Genomic DNA, 8,328 nt, shown 5'->3' with positions numbered 1-8,328 from the left:
TGTAATTTCATATGAAAAGAAAGAAAATCATAATAGTAACTTCTATAGTTACAAATGAATAATTCGTATGTACGAGACGAATTTCTATACGATTATATGTAAGAAATTTGGTTTGAAATCCAAATAGACCAATAAACTATTGTCTAAGTCAAAAGAGAATTATGGACAAGAAGTCTAAAGGCCCTAGATATCATAATAGAAATGAATAGAGTTTATTCTCTTAAGCTTAATTCTCTGAAGAGAGTTGATTGGAATGCATATCCTGAAGATATTGTTTCCAGGGAAAGAAATATGATAGTAAGTGTGGTTGTACTCTTTTTCCTTATCATGGTTTTTTTTTATCCCATTGGGTTTTTCCATGACAAGGTTTTAATGAGGCAACAAAGAACATACAAAAGATAGACACCCAAAGAGAATGTTACAATTTGAGAGATGAAAATCTATCATTGTTCTAAAGGTTCTATGACTACTCATTCGAGGGGGAGCTTACGTAGTTGTACTCTTTTTACTTTTACTACGGTTTTTTCCATTGGGTTTTCCATGACTAGGTTTTTAACGAGGCACCACGTAATACAAGATGGATGATCAAGGGGGAGTGGTATAAGATAAGCATTGAAATGATCATCCACTTCTTTACCAAATTCAAGCACTATGATCATCCACTCCTTTACCAACTCAAGCACTATGATCATCTACTCATCAAGCACTATGATCACCCACTCATTTACCAAATTAAGCACCATCTTTGTTATTTTATGTATTGTTGTTCACTATAAATACCATCACTCATCTCACTCTTTTGTACACCAAAAAAACAAGAACAAGAGTTTATAATCAAAGAACCATTACATCTTCTTCTTCTTCCTTATAATAAACTATCTCCTTTATACTAGTGTTATTTGCTTCCTACGGGTATCAAATTCTACTCTTATTTAAATTTCTCGATACTATAAATTATAAGTTATTTCTTGACAACTAGCGTATATATTTTCAGTCGTTATAAAGAAAGAAAACTACCGCCGGTTCCCAAGCATTAATAAATATTAAATGACTTTTTCTATGGGCTGCTTCTGATTAAGAGACAAAAATGTGAATTGTTCTTAAACATGGGCTTAAACATGGTCCATACAAATTGGGCCTCAGAACTCACTACGCCTTAATATCATTTGTTTTTCTTTTACGTATTTTTAACATTTAACGACATTCTCACGAGAGAGGTCCACGTCCAATGGTCTAGTCAGTGTTTAGGGTTCTTGGTCAAGTATGTAAGCATGATTATTGGAGGGTTTTTAACTTAGGGTTCGTAGCGAAATATAAGAACATGTCTCTTAACTTTTAATTAAAAAAAGCTAAGAACCGACTCTTAAATAAGAGTTTTAAGAGACGGTTCTTAACTTTTTTAGTTAAAAGTTAAGAGACGGGTTCTTATATTCCGCTAAGAAACCCACCCTAAAAACCTCCCAATAATCATGCTCCGTTTGCTAAAAATTCTCACTTTAGCTGTGTGTGTCAGCAGATTGACCTAACTCACCAAAGCAGAAGGGAAAGAATTGATAGCTTAGTTTCAGTTAGATGTACATAAAAACAACTATGAAGAGTTGAGAAAGAACTGGGGCACACTTACCGCGTCGGACATATCACAACGTAGCTTTGTCACAGAATCTCCTCCATCAAGCTCTTCAGGGATACCTATATATATTAGAGATTCAAGATATATTCAGCTTTCTCATGACACTTCAATCGTTCTAGTGTGAGAGTGAAATACTTACCATTTCTTGATGCAGTTATAGCAATAGCGCTTCTCACTACAAGAATTCATTGAAATAGCTATGGACTAGCGAAAGAATTTCCGTAGCCAAATATATTAGCTACAGAAATGGCGAAAGATGGTGACGAAACACATAATTTTGTTTTTGTATCTAAATTTGTAGCTAAATTGTAGCAATCCATAGCTATATGGCTAAGGATCGATTTCGTAGATATTCTGTAGCTAATTAGCGATGTATTAGTTAGAAATAAGTTGTTGCGAGAAAAAAACTAAAAAATCTAAACTAATACACACAACCTTAAATATATCATTTAAACCTAAATCATAAACACAAAACTCAAACCCCAAACTCAAATACAAAAGTACTATAATATAACTAAAAACTAAGATCTACTATTTATGAAAACTAATAAATTTATTAATCTATTTTCGAATATTAATCTATTTTTTCGAATATTAATCTCAAACCTTAGGCTTCCAAATCTCAAACCTTAATTATAAAGTTTAACCCTTATAAACTTTATATAGAGAAGTTAACTCTAGTCATTTTAATTATAAATCCAACTATTTATTTTTGAAAACCTTAACCATAAACTTTAATCTTAAACCCCATTTTAATCATAAATTTATTTCATGATTGGAGGTTATTCCGCTCTTGTCCATCTCTTTGATAGTAATCAATAAACATCATTAGCCAGAAAAATATTAGCAATCCCCCCCCCCCCCTCCCCCCCAAACCCTATGTATACCCTAAACTCCAAACCCAAAACCATATTCCCAAAATTCCAAAACTTAATTGTATCATAAATTTAACCCCAACTTAGAATTTTTAGTTATTGTAATTAAATAATAACTATAATACCATAATATAACCCTTGTTTCTTTTTTATCTTTGGATTGGTTTTCATATAAAGTGTTTATGCCTAGTTAAAAGAAGCACCGACACATGCTTTTTACCAACGAGCCACTTCAACACACGAAATAACAATTGTATTTATATACAAATATTTAAATCAACCATATATGTATAATATTAAAATAAGAAAGATAGATTGGTATTGGCTAAAGTAAGAAGACGAGGATAACCTAGTGTTAAATCTCAACCATTGATAAAGTTTGATCTAATGGATAAAATGCTTTGCTTTTTAATATATTTTTTCTTCTTTTTTTCCGTTCTCTCCTATTTCTTCAGATCTATCGATCTCTTATTTTTCATCTCTTTTGTTTCTCTATCTCTTATTTCTTCTCCAGATCTGTTAATCTCTTCATCTATTCTATCTCCTCTGCGATCTCCATCACCTCCTTATGCTCCCGTTGTGTAAGGCGTGGTCTTCTGTCCGGTCATCTCCTTGGTGGTCTCCTCCTCTCCAGTGGTAGCCAAGGCTCATCTCCGGTTGTCTCTTTAGCGGTCACAGTCCAGTCTCCTCTCTGCTCATCCACAGTTCAATTTTCTCTCTGATCTTCCATCGTCATGGCTCCTCTCCACTCCTATTCAGTCCATGCTCCTCTCTGGTTTGAAGTGGAAGCTATGTCAGATCCATCTCAGCATCTCCACACAAACATTTTCAACTTTTGTTGTCTTTAATTTCACCTCTTAGTATTAGATTTTTTTCTCGTGTATAAAAAGTTTGACATCAACATTTTTGTTACGTTTGGGAATTTTAGATTTTTTCTTATAATAATACTATAATCTCTTTAAACAATATGGTCTTATTTTTGTATTGTTAACAATATTCAGGCGTTATCAATTATTTTGCCATGACATTACCAAAATCTTTGTCTGTTTCTCTATGTTGGAATCCAACATTTATAATCAATTCTGTAGTTATATATCTGCTACAACTTGCTACGGATAGATTGTAGTTAAATATTGTAGCTATTAGATATGGAAATTCTTTGCCAAAAACGTCGCCAATAAGCAACGGACAATTCGGTGGCCATGCTGTTGCTATTGGCTACGACCATTTTTGTCGCGAATTCGTTGCAAGCTAGCTACGAATCGGCGAGGACTCGCATTTAGCGTGGACGCTGACGCCACCGCTTTCATCCGTTGCCGTCTGTCGCTATTTGTTTTTTCGCTACAGATTATCTCTTCTAGCTACAGAAAATTCCATCGCTATTTCATTGATTTCTTGTAGTGTCTTTACACTGACCCACATACTTTCTTTTTCCATCAGAGTTATCATCCTGCAAAAGCAAAACAGTGTTACATTTCCTCTTCTCAAACTCCATTTTCCACAGAATTCCCACAGACGATTCAAGCTTGTTCACAGCAAAACAAAAAGAACAAAAGAATAACCTTGTTGGGGTTAGACAATGTCTCTTTCAGTAGATCGTTTCGAATAAGATTTTATCCATCTCCCTCTTCTGCTTGCCTCAGAAGTAGGAGATCCTATGCTCACAAGATCCTTATCCTTCTTCCCCGTGTTACGTCGCTTGTCAAATCTAAGGTCTGACTCGTCGGAATCATACTTTCTGCTCCCATCAGAGTGACTATCCTGCTAGGATAAATTCATTACATTTCCTCTTTAAAATGCACTTCGAAATGATAAAAGCTCCTTCAGAAATTAACCTTCTCGGGCGTAGCCATGTCTCTTTCATGGCATCTTCTTCCTTTTCCTCCGACTCGGTCAAATTCCGACGATCCTTTGCTCACAGTATCTCTCTCTCTCTCTCTCTCTCACTAAGCGACTCCTTCAGGGTTTCTGTCTGCAGTTTATGGAGTCACCACTACTGTTAGTTAGGGACAGCACAATTAAACTGCACCCGAAGCCGAAAAGGTTCCATGGTCTAGCTGTTAGGACGTTGGACTCTGAATCCAGTAACCCGAGTTCAGGTCTCGGTGGAACCTAAATTTTTTAATTCTACTTCACAGAAAATCGAGGAAACAGTGAAGGTAAATAGTCAGAGAAAGCTGATATGGTGGACCTCATGACACTTATCGGGAAGCAACCACAAGAAGCTTATCAGAGATGTCCTCTGAGGCCTTTTTGCTATCGAATCCTGGCGACGAGACTGTCCACTAGGCCTTAACATCATTTGTTTTTTTTTTTTTACGTATTATTAACATTTAACGACATTGGGTTCTTCACGATCAGAGGTTCCATGATCTTAGTTAGTCAGTGTTTAGGGTTCTTGTTGCACTATCAAAGAAGTAAACTTGATTTCAAGCCCCTTTTTTTTATGTGTGTAAGCTGTTGGTTTGCTGATGTAACTCTAGTTACTAGAGATAATATGATTACAATTACACTTGGTGTCTTGTTTTCCAAGAGGCTTTGACAACTTAAACCCATTTCCTTCTAGTTTACAACTCTACTTACAGCATCGCCAGGCTGTTTCACAAGCATAAGCTTTTAGAAAAACAGACCTTGAGAGTCTTTTGTTAGCATCACTGCGTCATGGAGTTTTGCATTAGAGCTTTAGCTTCTCTTATGGCTGAGCTCGCAGCATGCATCACTATTTTCTTAATCTACAATGCAGTGTCAAGAGAGAGAGGTTAACATTAGCTGACACTAAACTCTTTCCATCTTCAAAAATTTAAGGAAATATTCAAAGTGTACCTCTAATCTATCTTCGCTGAATCTGTGGTCTTCTGGTAGTCTCCGGATCTCTTGTGTTAGCCTAAGGTATTCCTCTACGCTTTCCGGAGCAACAAAATCAAGTGCCACCTTTATGCATGACTGTAAATAGTTCCATACTTAGATCACTAACCCTTCAGAGATAAGTTCTTGATTCATGAACATGAGATGTCAGAAACAAAAGAGAGGAAGGTTTCAACTGGTTGCTTACCTGTATATTCCTCGCTTGATGAGGACAACCTGAAGGGATGAAAACAGCTTCACCGAGATGCTGCTCAAATGTCCATGGCTCTATATCTGCATATGAAAATAACATTATGTTTACCACTCGCCATAGCATAGAAGATAAGTCAGCTTTTCAATCCAAACAAGAATCTCACCGAACTCTTTCTTCAGCTGTTTCTTCTGGCTTTCATTCACGAAAATACTCTGGTCATGAATTGGGTGAATAACCTGAAAATTAAACACAAGCATAAGTTCTAGTTTTTTCTCAGATGCTAAACGTTTACAAGTGATGTGGGTGATGATACTTACAGATTCCACAGGTTGGTTACAGATGTGAAGAAACTCATGTTTGTGTCTTTTCAGATACTCAGTAAGTTTCTTCGAAAGATGTCCCAGACAGCACCACCATGCACATCCGTTTCGGAACTCTCATTGGCATTGCCATTAGTTTCTTTTGGAGCATCCAGTTTCTGCCCTTGTATGGACTCTGCACTTGTACTTACAACAGGTTGCGGGGGACTATCCACTTTCTCCCACGGGGGAGTTGAAGGAAGTGTTGGCATCATGAGTCCATTCTCCACAGTGGGGTCGTCTTCAATTTGGTACTTTGGAGATAATCTCTCTGTCTTCAAACAGACGTCATTATAATTCTCACAAGCAATTGGTTCGTTTATCAGCGTTGCATTCTTCTGAGAAATTAAACCCGCATCCGCCTTTGGATCATGACCTGACTCTTCCATAGGATCAGCTGTTTGAATGTTAGCACAGACACCTTAAATTTGCGCAATCTGTCTTCAGTAAATTTGCCTATTATGCATAAACATGGGATGGAGCTTATTGCAATACCTTTTGAAACAAATACTTTATCAACTTCTTGTGAGCCAGACGGTCTCAAACTGCTATCTGATGGTTCTCCCCACATACCATCGCATTTCTTTAAAGCTTCCTCATTCTCTTCTTCTTTCACTGACTTGTTTTCACATTCGCTGGCTTCTGTCTGTTGACCACCGTCTTGTTTATGCAACTGGGTTTCTGCATATCGCTTCCGTGCTTCTTTTATACGTTGGTATTGCCAGGGAGCTATATCTACTTTAGCTCTGCGTGTCAGCACATATACCTAACGCAGTTCACAGAGAACTTTCAGTATGCTGTCTATCAAGAACTAAGAAAGTGTGAGAATAAATTGGGACACGCACCGTGTCAGAGATATTACAATGCAGCTTTGTCACAGAATCTCCTCTATCAAGCTCTTCAGGGAAACCGTACGAAATGTATGTCTTGGGTCCAAGATCTGGCTTCAAGCACTACAAGAAAACAGCGACATACTAAGAGAAAAAATCGTCGGTATGTCGTCGGAATAACGTTATTCCGACGACATACCGACGAAACAAGTCCTCGGAAATAACTCTTCGGAAATTCAATTTTCCTTGGAAATCCCTCGGAATTTTCCGACGGAATTCCGAGGAAACAAATTTCCGAGGAAACTCCGAGGACCACCAGTTTGTCGGAAAGCTCCTCGGAATATACCGAGGGAGAACGTCCTCGGAATTTACCTCGGAAGTTCCGACGAAATGTTCCTCGAAATTTTCATCGGGAAATTCCAAGGAAATGAACCCTCAGAAAATTCCGAGGAACAAGTCCCTCGGTATATTCCGAGGAATGAGTCCCTCGGTATATTCCGAGGAACATGTCCCTCGGTATATTCCGAGGAAATGAACCCTCGGTATACCGAGGAAATGAACCCTCGGATGAACCCTCGGAAAATTCCGAGGAGCTAGTCCCTCGGTATATTCCGAGGGTTCATTTCCTTGGAATTTAAAAAAAAATAATTTTTTTAAAAAAAATAAAATTTTTGAAATTTAAATTCGAAAATATAAAATTAAAATTAAAATTGAAATCATATTAGTTAATATTCAAAGTTGTACAAATAAAAATAAAACATTCCGAGTTTTAGAAAAAAAAAAAACTACGGGTCTGGCACCGTGGCACGTCCGGGAACACTTCTTTCGGGTACATCCTCTGCATCATCTCCATCATTTGCTGGTTCAACCTCCTCTGTGCCTCATAGCCCGCCTGTTGAGCCGCCATCTGGGTCTCCAACAAAGATATGCGATCATCCTTGTCCTTCAACTGAGCCGTAAGTACTTCTGGATCAACAAAGGGCGGTGGTGCAGAAGAAGGAGGAACCGACCGGGTGCGACAACCCAAACCGACCAAACGTCCCTTCTTCTTTGGAACCGACTGAAATAGAAAATAGCCAAATTTAAATCAAGAAATAAATGAATTGAACTTAAAAAAAAAAGAACTTACGGATTCAACGATTTCGTTGATTCGAAACCGGGACAAGTTGGTCGAAGCCGTCGAAGCGTCATCCTCGGTTTGAAGCTGAGACACTTCGTCCTGCACCTGAGTTTGGACCAGGGTGACCACTTCCCTCACAAGACCGTCATCAATCTGGCCGGTCTTCTTGTTGGTATACGCCATCTTCATTAGGGCGAGATCATCAACCGGCTCGCCATCATTTTCTTCCGCCTTGAAAAAAACATAAATTAAAGAAACATTAGAAATTAGAAGAAATGCACAAAAAAATAAAATTTCAAAACTTAAATAATTGAAGAAAAAACGACTGAACTTACCATGCGATCTCCCAGAGAGGCAATAGATTGAGCACCCAAGTTATGCTTGAAGACGCTCTTCCCTTTACGGTCGCTCCTGCGGTTGGTGGAGTTGGTGGAAGAAGTTTCTTTCGTCTCTTCC

The 8,328-nt window shown here is 37.8% G+C and overlaps 1 non-coding gene across 1 annotated transcript; it reads left to right on the top strand.

Annotated features, from left to right (window-relative positions):
* Positions 1-4,547: 4,547 nt before the first annotated feature.
* Positions 4,548-4,619, top strand: TRNAQ-CUG. Its single transcript has one exon. It is a non-coding gene; the product is annotated as a tRNA-Gln (tRNA).
* Positions 4,620-8,328: the final 3,709 nt, after the last annotated feature.

This window comes from Brassica napus, chromosome C3, assembly GCF_020379485.1.
Source record: "Brassica napus cultivar Da-Ae chromosome C3, Da-Ae, whole genome shotgun sequence".
NCBI lineage: Eukaryota > Viridiplantae > Streptophyta > Magnoliopsida > Brassicales > Brassicaceae > Brassica > Brassica napus.
This window is presented reverse-complemented; position numbering and strand designations above follow the sequence as displayed.